The 15470-nt window shown below is 51.8% G+C and overlaps 1 long non-coding RNA gene across 10 annotated transcripts in view; it reads right to left on the bottom strand.

Moving 5' to 3' along the window:
* LOC106020897 overlaps positions 1-15120 on the bottom strand; it is a 29188-nt gene extending 14068 nt beyond the window's left edge. Inside the window, exons 1-3 of one of the 10 annotated variants that reach the window (XR_005880071.1) lie at positions 12721-15114; positions 9497-9575; positions 3144-3296 (exon numbers count right to left, since the gene is read on the bottom strand). This is a non-coding gene — a long non-coding RNA (uncharacterized LOC106020897). Of the gene's footprint in view, positions 1-3143 lie in introns of all 10 variants that reach the window. The other 9 variants (XR_005880069.1, XR_005880074.1, XR_005880070.1 and 6 more) reach the window with 9 other exon arrangements.
* Between the last annotated feature and the right edge of the window lie 350 nt (positions 15121-15470).

Below are 15470 nucleotides of genomic sequence, written 5' to 3' on the forward strand. Positions count from 1 at the left end.
AACTTTGGTAGTCATTATGAGCCAGGAAAGGGGACAGGCCAGGACTGACAACAGGACACCAAGACCAGGAGTCAGCCCTGGCCAGGATGGCTCCCAGGCTCTCTCTTCCCTATGTAGCTTGAGTGTTTGGGTTGTGGGCAGAGAATTGCCTGCTTCTTTCCTGCCCTTCTGAAGCCAGCATGGTTCAGGCACCCACACTTCCATGAACTCTGGGTTGTAAGAAGGTTTGGGGTATTCTCTTTTGTATTGTGGCCTTTTCCAGGATTTGTTGTCATAGGACCAGGGACTACTCTCCCATGGACAAGCCAAAAGCAGTGACAGCATTCTCTCCAGAGAGTGACTTTTCATCGAACTCTCGAGACCTAGAGACTAGAGGGACTTGCTGAGGGCTCCTTACTAATGTGTCGTCACTGAGACCCACTAAGGACCTCCCTCCATCTCCAGAGGCTGCTGGTATCCACAGGTGGATCTGGGAGCCCACAAGAGCTTCATGCTGTTCATCATCCACACAGGGCTGTGAAGGTCCCAGAGAAGCTAGTGGGCAAGAGGGAAGAGGAGAGCCCAGGGCTAGGGCTGCTAAGTGTGAGCCTCTGACCCTATCTCTTGAGAAGGGACTGTCCCGTGGTCATTCCAATCCTTACCTGACAGTTAGATCCCACCCATCCCTTCTTTTGGCCTGGACCAAAAGTAAAACCCCCTCCACTTTGTGGCCCATGGTGTAGATTGCCCAATTTAATGATCTCGGGACGGCTGCCTGCTGCTTACAGACACTGCAGCCCGGACAGGCAAGTAAAGCTTTGCACCTGTTTGGGTTCCAAGAAGGGAACTTCCACATGGTGGGGTGTCCAGAGAGCCAGCAGGAGAGCACCCACTTTCTAAACAGCACAACTTCGTCTCTAAACAAGGTCACAGGTGCAGGGCCACGTGACACAGGATGAAGAAGTTCAGCCATGGGAAACAGGGATGTTGACCAGACTCTTGATGGGGCTGAGCATGGTCCTATGGGGTCAATGGCTGAGGCTACACAAGTTACTCCAGGCCCACTCTGGACACAGGAAGGCCTACGATTCCCATGCTGACAGTATAGAGCTCCTGCCTGCAGTCCCTAAGTGGTTCTGAGGACCCTGGTTCCACCCTTAGTAACACAGGAGAGCTCCTGGCTGTGCGTTGCTGGCAAGCTCTGATGGGGGCTCATGGGGCCTCTGGCTGTAGAGGGCTTTGCCACGCCCCCTCTCAATTCAGACGTGGCCCTGTGTTTGCTTTTTCTCACCCGCTCTGCCCATGGCAGTAATGAAACAGCAAAGCTGAGTGACCTCCAGGGACCTGGACGGGGGACCCCACCGGGATCCAAGGGTAGACAGATACTACATTATCTGTCCTATGAACCTGTGGATAAACCACAGAGATGTGCTCCCTCTCAGGCTGATGAGCCTCCCAAAGCTGTCCTTCTGTCTCTAAGAGCTGCTCCATGCTATAGTTACTGGTGTGACAGGACTTCTCTAGGCCATCTTCATGGTTCATGACCCATTAAGGTAGAACTGAATTTTTCAGACCAAACACCAGGCAGCCCAGCCCTACCCCCGCCTCATTCCTACCCAGACTTACAACCATACAATTAGGTCTATCTGCAGGGTCCAGTGGGGCCATAGCATCCATCTAGATTGGCAGAATGGTTGTCCCTAGGAGAAGTTCAGCTCTAGCCAAAGCCAAGTAGCCAAACACGATCTCCCAGGCTGCATGGCCTTCAGGAACCTGTTTGCTCCAAGCCACACTTATGTATCTAAGAGCAGCCACTTATACCTACTATATACCCATGGATTTCATAGGGGAGTGAGAAAGCAACCAGGTGTGAGCTTCCTATCCATCCACCAGGCACTCTCAGGGGAGTCTCCCACAAGCAACCACCAGCTCCCACTAATGTCCAGTTGACGCTGAAAAATCAAGCCACCACCAGACACAAGGCCATCTGCACTCCCACCTAGAATGCTAAGGAATGTCTCACAAATGATGCCAGTGTCTGTGATGCCAGCATAACAGGGAAATCAAGTCCTGGTTTCTTTTCAGATTTTTTTTCAGATAAAAGACTCAGAACATTCTAGAACACAAGGGTCCTACCCTAAAGTGACTCCACTGCTGTGGTCATTAGCTATCTGGACAAGGGGGTTACTGGCCTTGTAGAGCTCCTGTGGTATCTGCTTCTGTTAGGAGCCTTGCACATGCTGGCGGATAGTGCTAACCGCTTCCACATCACACACATTTTGGGAATGTCTCTGTTTTAGGGGACAAACACATAGTGGTAACTTAGGCAAGGTCAGTTTCTCTCTGGACAGATGGCTAACTTTGCATTCATGAACCAAAGCCTAGGACACAAAGGAAAAGAGAGCAGAGGCCATATCTGACCTGGCATACACAACCCACCTTCGTGTGTGTGTGTGTGTGTGTGTGTGTGTGTGTGTGCTGCGCATGCGCTGCATGCTGCAGCGTGCACGTGCGTACACCTGCCCCATAGTGGTCCCCATGTGTCAGGAAACTGATGGGCTGGGCTGGGCACTGCACGAGTGCCCTCCAGGTGACAGCGTCCTAGCATCTGGGCTGGGAAAGTAGGTGGTTGCTCCTAGTGTCTTATCTATACAATAGACACATGCAGCTTTGTGGGTCAATCCTCCTGGTCTCTAGGGAGACTTCAGATGTAGGGGCTCAGGTTGAAGCCCAGGAATGCTTTCAAGACAGCTGCTTCTAATCGGGACTCTAGAACCTTCCAATTACCCACCAATATCAGGACTAAAGTGAGACAGATGGGTCACTAAGGCCAAGGCTGATGAGAAATGGGTCCCTGGCTACACAGCTCCTACCCCCCAGTCCACAATGAACTCCAGTGCACACTTGTTATACAGCTAGAATCAAGCTACAGTACACCAGCTTCGCTAGACAAAGACACAGTGTATGTGTTGATCACAGAACCCGGAAGGTGAATGACAAACAGGAAGACGGCAGACAAGACAGCTGCAGTTCCACACAGGTAGATCAGCCCTCGAGGGCACTGGGTTTCATGGCACCGGAGAAAGTCCTGGGAGAGGCCCCAGTCAAGTGCCTCACGTGGAGGCATGGAGACCTTCCTTCCAGAAAGTTGCCCCCAAACACACCTGAGTCAGGCTGTAAGACCATGAGTGGTGATAGCTGTCCTTCCCGAGGAGCTCCCAGCGTAGACACGGGTGAGAGGACCACAGGAGCTGTATGTCCACAGTATAGGTGGTGAGCACAAGGTTTGGAGGGCTTCTACATAGTGACATGGGGTCCTAATAAAATAAAAAAGAGTTGTGGAGACACAAGGCTTGTCAAGAGTTCCTCCAAGACCTGGGCATGGCGCACACACCTTTAATCCCAGTACTCCAGGAGCAGAAGCAGGTGGATCTCTGTGGGTTCAAGGCCCACCTGGTCTACACAGCAAGTTCCAAACTAGATAAGGCTACACTGTGAGACCCTGTCTCAAAACAAACCACAATAAATGTTCCATTCAGGAGATTGGTCTTCAACTGAGAATGGATGGGAGCCTTCTTTCAGGTGGGAGGGACAGGCAGTCTTTTTAGCTGTCTACTACGGTCCCTGCAACATTCTAGCACAGGCTAGTGTGTTGACTGTGAGGGCCTGATCTCATAGCCCCCTTTCCTCAGTCTACAGAATGGGGTTGGGTCAGGTCCGAGTTCTCTGAAGCCACCCGGATACCAGATGTCTGAGCCCAGCACAGAGTGAAGCTTGGTCCCCTTCATAGTGCCTCCTGTGAGAGCTGACTTTGAGCCCAACTCCAGGAGACAATGTGAGGCTGGGTGTGGGGCAGTGTCCATGGCCTCTCTGCCTTCCCCATGGCTGGTCTCTAGGGCATGGGGGGCCCAGAAAGATGGGTAGTGGAGGCAGTTAGAGGAGCCAGGCTGCCTGGCAGTAAATCATCAGGCCATGCTTTGTAATTATCCAGGCACTTAAGCTCCTCTATCTTGTCTCTCCCTTCCCTGGGGAAATTTCCTTCATTTCCTACGCTTTTCTAGTCTCCTGAATGTCTAAATCAGTCCAGGCCAGGCTCAACATGCTGCTTTCTCCAGCTCTTTTGGCCTGCAGCTGCGAGGCTGTATGCTTGCAGGCTGGACTGTAGCCACCAGAGGCCACCGTCCCCACCTAAGTTTCCTCCCTGCCCAGGGCAGAAGAATGAAAATGCCATCACCCCATTCCTTGGAGGTATAAAGTCAGCATCCTCACGAGCTACTTTCCCTGACACAGGGATGGGCCAGTAACCCCAGGTGGCCTAGGGATGGGAGGCTGGGGTGGCACCTGAATGGGAATGAAACAGAGACAATATCAAGGCAGGGTTCCGAGTACACGGGGAGTAGCAACTGGAACGTGTGGCCTGTTCTCTCCGTCCTAAGGACCCTGCACTGATACCATTTAGATACTGCCTGCTGCCGTTTATCCAGCCCTAACCCCTCCTCTCATCTAGCTCTCACACAGAGTCCCAGTCACTGTGTCTATTTTGCAGATGAAAACACTGAGGCGCAGGAGGCAATGCAAGTGGCTTGGATGACTTAAATGGCCTGGTGCCAGCGGTTCTCATCATTGGGGTGGGATCAACATGGGTAGAACTCAGTAGCCTCAGTAGTACCAGCACCCTCGATGGTCCCTCACAAGCGGACAGGAGCCAATCTTCCCATGTGGAGGCTGCCCCCAAAGTTCCCCAGAGCCGGTGCCCCAAGCACTATGCCCATACTCTAATGCAGCTTCCCGATTCCATGAAGGAGGGTAGCATGCTACCGTGCCACTGGTATAAAGGCCAGCCAGGCTGAGCTACCATAGATACATACAGCCCCTGAGTGAATTTTACAAAGCCAGTGTGTATCCCCTTTGCAGGCCTCCCCACCTTCCTAGGGATGAACCCACCGAGGTTTTAAAAGCTGGATCTCATTTTCAGCCTACATTTCGGATCTCTGGAAACCTCTCCAGTCATTTGCAGAACCCGCTGGCAGGACTGAAGCCTCCTGTTGCTGCATTCATAGCCAGGTCACTGGGTGCCAAACAGATGCTGAGGGCTCCGGCTGGCCCGGGGCCTCTCCAACCACCATCTCTGTTACATTCCATGACCAAGTTTCCTTAAAAACCTTTTCTGAAAGGAAGCAAAACCCGGGCCTGGGAACCTAGAGGAGCCAGCACTGACGTGGCTCCGCTTTCTCTTTCTTTTCTTCCTTTCCCTCCTTCCCTTTTTCCTTCTTTTTAAAGTCTATCTACAAGGCACTCAGGCAAAGCTGCTGACCCTCTCATGTTGTGGATGGGGCAGCCAAGGCCCAAAGATAGGAAAGGGGGTCCAACGACCCCTAGGTTCTATGGCTGGGTGGGAGCTCTGGAATCCAGGCAGGACTCAGTCAGGCACACAGGTTTCTGGGCTATAAAAATCTCTGAAGTGATAGTCTTCGGTGAGGAAGCACCAAGTCCTAATACCGTAACTTGCCAAGACCCAAAGCATCCCCAGAGTTTGGCAGGGCCCTGAACCCACCTGATACTCCCCTGATGTAAGTCGGCCAGTGTAGGCAATGCTGGGACCCTTGGGCTCGCTGGCATAGACTAAGTGGTGCTCAGCAAATGCAGGAAGAAGTCTCTGGGGAGGCCTTGAAGCTCAGGGGCAGGGCTCCAGAAAAGCAGGCTGCTCTAATGGAAACCAGTCAGTGGCTAACCCCCCCCCCTTGGTTTCCATGGGGACAGGATAGGAGGTGGAGCTCTGGCGTGGCTGCTGCAGCAGATGTGGCCTGTACAGGGCTGGGGTGGGGTGGCGCCTGGCAGGGAGCCCTGGGACGTGGCAGGAGTAGGGTTGGGCGCGGGGCCCTGCAGTCATAGCCCTGGCGGTCAGCTTTAGGGAAGAGACCGGGGCTGTGGGTCCACCACCTCCAGGAAGTCTCCTGAATTCCTCAGATGCTCCAAACCTATAACCTGAGTCTCCTCGGAAGGGATTGGGCCCATGGCATCTAAGTAGGAGCCTGGGTTTCCCGAGGATATCTGCATTTGCCATGCCAGCCATGTTGGTGCTCTGTGTGCCTCAGGCCTGCTGGTATGGGTAGAATGGGGGGAGGCAGACCTCTAGAACACTAGATGGTCCTCTCCATCGTACTCTGGATGGGGCTATTGGGTCTCCTCCCAAAGCACACTTGGCCTGGTGTGCTGTGGGGCCTAAAACCTATGTGATGTGACCCTGAAGGATGGAGGGAGCTTGGCACTACTCTTGATATGCAAGAGACTCTGTGGGCTTGGGGACTCAAGCCCCCAGGGTGGGCCACACCAACCAATGGCCTGCTGGGATTCATAGAAGGCTCCCTTGCTCTCTATGCTAACACATTCCCGATTCACCATCAAGAACTGGCCTTTTATGAGTCTACCAGGACCTTAGACCCAGCATCTAGGCCCACAGTCCCAAGTAGCTCAGTAGCTCCCTGCCTCAGGGCCATGGAGAACAACAGTATGATCCCTGAGTGTGGTTCACAGCACATTAGACCATGACAGTATGGAGACCATGAGTTAGGGCAATACCCCAGACCCTTTAGACCTGCAGGCACCAGCATAGGGGCGATAGTAGTTCTGTCAGGGAGAGATTTTCAGCACCCTCAAACATACATGGCCTGGAGCTCCAGGACAACTCCTTTCTGTAGCAGAACTCCGGGCCAAAGGTAAGATTCTTGCTGGTGTTGGGTGTCTAGGGAGAACCAGCCAAGGCCAGCCTCCAACAGGCAGAAAATAAACAGGAGTCCAATGCCAGGTCATTTGGCACAGCCATGGGGAAGATCAGGGTTAGGGTTCTGGTACCCAAGCTATGTGACTATGGGAAAGTTCCTTGGCCTCTCTGCACCTCTATTCTCTTGTAAAGAAAAGCTGACATCCACCCCTCACTAGACTGGGACTTCTTCCACTAAGGCAGGGACTGAGTTTTGTTTATTTTACATTCTGACTAGTTCAGCATGGGCCCTGGTCAGATGTTGAGATGAAAACGGATTGGATAGATTCAAGTTAAAAATGGACATGGTTTTTAAAAATTCATGAAATGTCCCAGCCTGAGCCTAGCACATAGTGGGTATTCTGCAAAATGAGGTCTCTCAGGCACACAGAGTAAGACATGTTTGTGATAACCTACCTGCACTAGTGCTCTCTGGGAAACTCCTACTGTGGCCAAGCCCTCACCTGGGCCAAGGCAGGGGCTTTCAGCTGTGGAGGTCTCTAACCAGGCCTGCCTACCTGGTCTTATCTCCTCTCTTGGCAGCTGGACACTGACTATAGTGGCCACTCTTTTGCTGCCTTGGCACCTAGCTGAGGTCTCAGTTGCAAGCTTGGCCTTGGGAGTGCCCACTTTCAGGTGCCTGGCATTGGCCCCTGAGCTGGATGGCCCACGAATGACCACATCTGAGGGGCAGAGCTTTCCCAGGATGCCAGAGCACTCTGGATACAGGCCTGAGATCCCCATGCCCCAGTCCTCAGGTGCTGAGTCTCCCGATATACTGGCATTGGGTGACTCACTCTACGTCCGCAGAAAAAGCCTAGGCTGGATGGAGTGCCTCCCTGACACCGAGACCTCTGATAGCAGCCATGTTGGACCCTGCAGGGGTCTATCAGAAGGTCAAACGTGCTAGCACCTGGCAGAAACACTAGGCTACTAACAGGGACTTTGAAAGCCCAGGCCCAGGTGAGGTTCATCCCATGAGTCCTGGCAGGGAGAGAGCAGGCAGGATCCCACGCCTAAGCCAGAAGCATAGGCACACCCACCCCAGGAATCTCGCTCAGGGCTGGGCGCCCAGGAAACTGGGCCAGAGGTTCCCGTACATACTAGTATGTCCAGGCTACCTCCTGAGCACCCCAGCTCCAGCCTGCATCCCCTACCCAAACTCAAAGCCTAGAGAGTCACAAGGCCCAATGTCAAGGACTCTTTCCCGTGGTCCACCCACAACTGCTACCCATCAACAGCCCTGCATCAGGCCAAATGTCCCATCACTTCACAGATATTTAATTTCTTCACAAGAAGCCCTTGTGCCTCATGCCCTCCCATTTTGAGGCGGAGCACTGAGGCTGAGGTGAACAAGTAACTCACTTAAAAGTTCAGGCTTCCTAGATCTACCTACTAGGACACAACGAGGTTAATAAAGACAACAAACAATTCATGGGCTTCCTCCACAGTCTGAGCCAGGTGCTGTAACCCTCTTTTTAAAAATCAAGCTCCAAGACCTGTCAGAAGGTGTGCCGGGCTTCTGTCTCATCTAACCCCTCTGCTGTATGTACAGTGTTCCTAACGGGCAAGCCCTGCCCTGGGCCCAGCATGCCTGTAGGCATACACAGACCTGCCTGGGAAGGCCCAGCCCTGTGGGTGGCTCCTTGGAAGAAGGCCCCTAGCAGCTGACCAGCAGCAATAGCAGGACTTCCGGGCAGCTCCCCGCCCTCGGCCCGCCTTCCTAGATTCCCCGCTCTGGGCCGCCATTTCCTCTGCTGGGCCCAGAGGCTCACTCTCATTCCTCCAGGTCTGCAAATGGCCGGCGCCTGGAACCGTCCATCCACATAGGGAGAACGCAGTCTGGGCCTTCCCTGGGCCTGATGACTACGTCTGACTATCTTTGCTCTGGAACTGATTGTACCCCCACCCCACCCTCACCTCAACTTCCCAGCCTAGGGAAGGGGGCTCATCTCAGACCCCTAGGGACAGTGATGGGCTGTCTACCACAGTTGTTGCAAGGATGTAAAAAGGGCTCCATGGTTCACTTAAAGAAGAAGAGAGACAATATCTAAAAGGCACTGCCCACCTTGGTAGAAAATGCCCGTCTATTACGGGTACCTGGGCCGGGTCTGAATACTAGCCACTGGGAAAATAGACACCCATGTTTGTGTGTGCATGTCACACACACATGCCTCTATGCACGTTTCCCTGCAAAGACCTCATTGCACATCCATGTTCTAACCTGTACACGGAGGGGGCACACACAAGTGAAAAACTTTAGCTGACCTGTAGGAACTTTGGAGGAAACGGGGCCTCATTCTTGACCTAACTGCTGGCTGTATCTCTCTGATTTCCCCACCTCTCCAGGTGCTTTGGGAAACGTTCTGAGGCTCCAAAGTACAGCGAGGAAGCAATGACTGGGCAAGGATGTGCTCCATTAACTGAGTCTTCTGGTGTTGGATAGATCTCTGCTTCCTGTTCCCATTCTACAGACAGGGGAACTGAGGCTCGGAAAGTGTAACTGACTTATAGACAGAATACAGAGCCAGAGCAACTCTTTGTCTCTCTCCCCTACATACGCGATCTTCCGAAAGTGAAAGGCCACTGTATCCCTGGCCCAAACAGTACCGAAGCCATGCCCATGACTGACACAACACTGTCGCCACCCCCTGGCTTCGAGTTCGTTGACTTCAGTTTCCCCTGACTCTGAGGCAGTGGCTGACAGACCTGCAGACCCACAGGAAAAGTGTGAAGGGGGTAGATACTCAGACTCACCACTCCCAGCCACCTGTGGAGGAGTTCGTCAATGTTCCATTTCCACTGTTCGCTAACATCTCCACCAACAGGTACAAGCCTTCAAATAAACAAGCCACGACAAAGCATTTCTATTAACAAACGGGTGTGGGGGCTGGAGCTCCCGGGGATGGGGGCGCTGGGGCAGTGTGCAGAAGGCCTTTCCCTCCTCCCTCCCAGTGCAGGAGCCTCAAATGCTCTCTACAGACCAGGGGCACAGCTTTGGACTCCAGAAGTACAGAGGTCAGTGCTGAACACATGGGGAAGGGGGCGAAAGTGCAGTTTACGGCTGATTACATCATCGCACGTACACAATTCCCAAAATAAGCAATTTTCACCATCTGCAAATTGTGGCTGTAAGAGTGCTCTGGCCTCTAGTGTGTTGATACAGCCCCCACATATATGTATTTTCTTACCTTGCTGAGACTTTTTTTTAAATTTATACCTATTCTATGCAATTGACTCACTTAAAACCATTTGAAATATTTATTATTTGTTTTTTCCGTGTGCAGGTCTCAAAATAATTACATGCATGCTAACCCAAAATATCAGGAGGCTGAACCTCCTTATAGTTAAGGAGATATACTAATAATTCCACATCCCACAAGTTGGAACTGGAGATAAAAATTGGTAATTAATTAAAATAAGGAAGGACCTCTGACACAGGGCATTTGGAGTCTTACAAGATGGGGACAGGATTGGTGAGCCAGCTCTCAGGTAACAGTATGTGTCTGTGAAGCCTGACAATCCGAGCTCAGTTTCTGGAAGTCACACAGTGCAGGGAGAGAGCTGACTCCTGTGAGTTGCGCTCCGACCTTCACGTGCGTGCCCATGGTGTGAAAATGCCTACACACACACACACACACACACACACACACACACACACACACACACAGCACACATGCATGAGTACCCAGAGACAAAAAAAAATCTAACACGGCAGTGGTACTCTGTCAGCCCTTCCAGAAGATCATGGAACAAGTTTGCTTCTCGACACAAATGCGGCTTGTTTATTTTGACCTCAGTTCTTCGAAATTGTTGACTCCACAATTAAAATATGCCGTGTGTTCCAACAAGTACCAGGCAGTGGTAATGACAGACCAGCCCATCTGTGCCTCAAGAATGTATAATTTCTGTCTATAGTGGAATTTATATAGAAGCAGTGATGTGGAAACTGCTTTGCGTGGTTCTTTCTTTTTTTAAAAAATACTGTCAAAAAGCAATGGGTGCCATGGAAAGAGCTGAGATTTTGCCCATTTTTTTTTAAAAAGAGGATGACATTTTACATTTGGGGGCCGGGGGTCTGATGATAAAGGAATTCAAAACGTAAGGTGGCAAGTGGATACTCAAATCTTCCCACACGTGTAAAGACGGTGTGATAGACAAACATTAAAAGCAATGGGTAAATTTACTCAGAGTGGAAGGTACTAATTTAACAGTGAAGATATTTACATGGATTATTTTTCCATACTTTCCCCTTGTTCAAAAGGAAGATGAATTAGCGCTCAAGAAATTCTACCACACATCCACCCAGAACTTAAAATTGGAGCTATATTCACCTACATTAACTATTAAAAACAACAGGTGAAGGGTGGGCAGTTGTTAAAATGCAGTTTCTTTCAAGCTGTTAACCTCCCTTTTCTTCCTTGCCTAATTCTCTTTGCCATGCTTTTGCCTTTGAAATATATTACGCTGCTTTTCCCCCTATTACTTTTATTTTGCCACTAGTGTTTTATCCGATGCTTGCTAAATATTTGGGTGGAATGAATCCTCCAGCTTGCAGCAGCAGAATGTGGCTGTCATAATCGTGAAAATGTTTTAATTATCTCAGCTATATATGCCTGTCTCCGCAGCCCCAAACCCTTCCGTATCGACTGCTGCCTAGCATAAGAACAAAAGCAGCCGGGCTGGGTTCCGTTTTCATATCTAGCGAAGTCTGCTCCGGGTGGCTGCTGTGGCTGAGTCCCCGGACACATAGAGCCCATGTGCGTCTGGACTAGGGAAACAAAGATGTCTGTACTTGGGAATTTTCCTCTTCCTGTGCAGTGGAACTTTCTGTGTAGGATTTTCCAGTTCCCATAAATCAAGACCCCAGCTACCCTCAAACACAAGGACCCGGGCTGTGGTCGAGGGCGCTTTTGTCAGCGTGCCAGAAGGGTGGAGGTGATCAGGCGGCTGGGCTCTGCAAAGGGTCTCTTTTTATAAAGGATGGGGCCTGCGACTGAACTCAGATAGCACTAACTCGGCTCACAGCAGCATGGGCATGGCGGGTTACACAAAGGTCTTCAGGGGCTCCTTAGCCTCATCAGCCACAGTTTAGGCCCTATGTGGCCTAGCACAACTCTGCTGGTGAGGAACCAGTATGGGACAGGGTCTAGACAGGCCTGGAAACCACTTGGTGTGCTCTTCCAGAGGCCTGCTTGGTCGCAGGTCTCGCCCAGCCTGGCAACGTGGTTACAAGCTGGGCACATTACTGTGATGTTAGATTCTCCCCTCAAAATGAAAAAAGAAAAAGAAAAACCTTAAAAGCAAATGCTTTAAAAGCAGAGTGTAGAACCCCGGATTTTCCCCACGCTGAGCCAAGAAAAGCTTTCTTCTTTTTAAAAAATAAATAAAACAAAATGAAACGAAAGGCAGAAGGAACTAAATCCCTAAACCGTGGAAATGGTGGCATTAGGGATGCGGGACAGAATAAAACCACCTCTGTTTCTGAACACGAAAGTCCTCCCTCTTGTGTTTGGCTGGCCTTGCCTGTGCCCTTTGCTGGAGAACCATACGATGGTTCTGCGTTTTCCCCCTCTGCTATTCCCGGTACTGCCAAAGTTAAAAAAAATGCTAATGAAATAATAAGACCCCCTTCAACAACAAAGCAACACAGGCAAGGAAGAGTGGCTTTGCCGACTGGTGCCTCCTCCAGCCCTCAGCTCCTCACTGAACACGCAGCCACTGTGAAATACCAAACGTGTGTTTTCATTATCATTTCGAAAGCCATAGCTTTGGATCTTAAAAATAAATGGCTTGGTTTCTCTCTCTTCCCTGCAGTTTTTGGCAGTGCCTGCTTCACTCAAGACTGGGGGGGGGCTCTGGAATAGAATTTGGGGTTTGGGTTAAGCCAATTAGAGGGAAGGAGACTTAACAGGCACGGAGCACAAGATGGCAGGGCCCTCTGCTCGTCCCCAGCAGGCGAAAGGGAGAAGGTCACTTACCAAGGAACTGAAGGACAGGGTCACTTTCTCAAAAGCCAGGAAGTGAAAACGATGTCCCCTGCCCTGGCTGGGTAAGAGGGCTCCCACCAGCCTAAAGGCTGTCCCCAGGTGCCAGTCTCTGCCGGAGAGGCCCTGGGCTCTGGCGTCCATCAGTCCGTGCATCCTGGCCTGGGCCTTGGCTACTCTGGCGTCCGGGGTTAGGACTGCCAGGAGCAAGTGGCGCTGGGGGAAGGCCCTGCTGCCAGCCTAGGAGGACGAGGAAAATGCTACTTTTGTCTCCTGCTCTCTCTCATCTGGCACTGGCTCCCGGGGAGGGGGGGGGCAGAGGCGGCCGCTACAGCTCGGCCCCGCCCACCGGGAATTTTCGAAAGATGCTCGTGGGTGCTTGGAGGATGGCAGACGTGGCAGAGGCGGGTGGGCCGGGCCCCGAAACCCACCACCAAAAAAAAAAAAAAAAGGCGGGGGCTGGACGACAGGGAGAGGAGGGAGGATACCACAGTGCCTGACCACTCAGCAGCTAGCCTGAGAACGCCTGGAACACCAGCTCAGCCCCAGCCCTGGCAACAGCCAGCCCTGTAGATGGGCAGGGTGGCCCTGGCGCCATGTTGCGACTGCCTGGCCAGCCAAGCCGTTCTGAGGGGCCTGGAGTCCAGGCTGCCCGAACTGCTCCAGATAGAGGCCGCATTGTTCCTATGCTGGGTTCTACAGAGTAGCAGGAGGTGGCCGGCACTCGGCTGTTCTCCTTCGGGAGAGCCAGGGCTCCCATTCCAGCTACCCCCTGACCAAGACTCTTAGCGTGACCCATCCTAATCATGGAGGCGAGAGCTGCCTCAGCCAGGAGTCTGGACTATGGGTTTGAATTTGGCTAAGAATCCGCAAAACTGCTCTCAGCCTCGGTTTTCTCACCGAAATTAACGAGGGGGGTTATGTCTCCGACCTGTAGTTGATGGGAGGTGGACATTATGCCTGGCACTGGGCAGTGTGCTCAGTACCCAATGTCTGGGAGAGCCAAGAGGATCCCAGAGCCACCAAGCAGCCAAGAACGAGGAGTGCCAGGGTAGAGCTGAAACACACCACCTCTGTTCTCCCAGACCCTTCAGTGAAACTAAAGCCACTCCTTGTCACTGCCTTGGGGACATAATCCTATGATGGAGCCATCAGAAACAGCTAGAGGAGCTAAGGGCCTGACAGGGGCGACTTTGCTGAAATGATCAGACTCAGCCACCTGCCCCTGCCAGATCCTCTCAGCTCCATGTCACTTTGGGCCCTTTATATGACATCAGAGGTACTCATGGAGAAACGCAATGAATCTACAGTATGGGGGAGCAGCATATACTACCTCTTCCCAGATACCTAGGCACCACAGAGCCAGCTCGGCCACCGGGGATGGTGGAGGAACCACTGACCAACTAACTCCTCATCATGTGGGCCATGGTAAGGGACTTTCTGTCCATGACGACTCAGGTAAAGGGTGGTCAGGCAAACCACACAGATCTGGCCTTCCCTGGGCAGCCTACTAGTTTTATTCTGCTTTCTGCCTGCTCAGACAGTCATGCTGAAAGCCAAGAAAAGGATAGGCAGAGCGAGCTAAGAGGAAGCTGTCCGGGAGGCGTCTCTGGTCTCTAGCTCTGGCCTCACGCATACGGCCACGTGACTGCTTGCCAGCTGACGCCAGAGACAAAGCAGGTAGCATTCCGATGCCATGCGCTCGACCAAGAACGCCGGGAATCCATGCCAGCAATGGCTTGGCGTGGCTGCCAAGAGCCTGGCCCTGGGAGGAGAAGGGTCCCTATGCTGTGTGAAATGGGACCTGTTCTGTCAGTCTACAATGCAGAGAAGTCATTGAAGCCCTACCGGTAGCTATTTGGGGGTCCTGCTGAGACAAGGGAACCTGGATCACACGGCCATAAGAGGAGGTACCCCCCATACACCCAGTGTTGCCACAATCAGAAGTGACTACGGCTTGTCATGCAAGAAACAGAAGCCTCGGTACAACTATAGCAGGCCATTGAGGCCTTGGGACACAGAAGCACCACAGAGGGCAGAGGGTCCTTATCAGATGCAGCCGCATGCCACAGCCCTGGCTAGGATCCCCATCAACAAGCACTTCTGTAGGTGGGAGGGTCAGCAGTTGGCATGCATGGACTGTGATACTCTTACGAGTCCCTCCAGGTCAGAACCAACCCTGTCAGGTCTGAGTGCTGTGCAGTCCAGGGTAGGACTGCCCGAAGGTATGGGGAAAGGGGGCTGCACTGCTGGTATGGTTTATAATAATCTAAGTTGTAATTATAAAAGCTTGAATTCGATGTAGATACATTTCTTAAATATATCAAAGGAAATTCTAAATTTAAGATATTCCTGCTGAGTGCTACTCTGGCCAGAAATAGTAAAAAAAAAAAAAAAAAAAAAAAAAAAAGGGTGGGGGGAGGTTCATAGAAAAAGTCAGCCCAGTATCAGAAAACCAGAGTACCTGGGCAGCATTCCTCTTTAATCTGAAGGGAAAAATTACCCAGCCTCAAAAAAATATACAATGAGGCTGTCTGCCTTCTGTGTACATGTTACAACGACAACGACAACCTACCCCAGCCTGATGGCCATCACCGCTCACAACCCCTTCCCACCATTGCCTGGACAGTGAATCCCAGATACCTGTGCACACACCTCTGCATTATAAGCAGGCTCCAGATCCCAAACTCCAACTAGAAGATGCCAAAATCTGATGGCTAGACTACACTGCATTTTGTGCCCGC

The sequence above is a fragment of the Mesocricetus auratus genome, unplaced genomic scaffold, assembly GCF_017639785.1.
Source record: "Mesocricetus auratus isolate SY011 unplaced genomic scaffold, BCM_Maur_2.0 Super-Scaffold_100010, whole genome shotgun sequence".
In the NCBI taxonomy this organism is placed as follows: domain Eukaryota; kingdom Metazoa; phylum Chordata; class Mammalia; order Rodentia; family Cricetidae; genus Mesocricetus; species Mesocricetus auratus.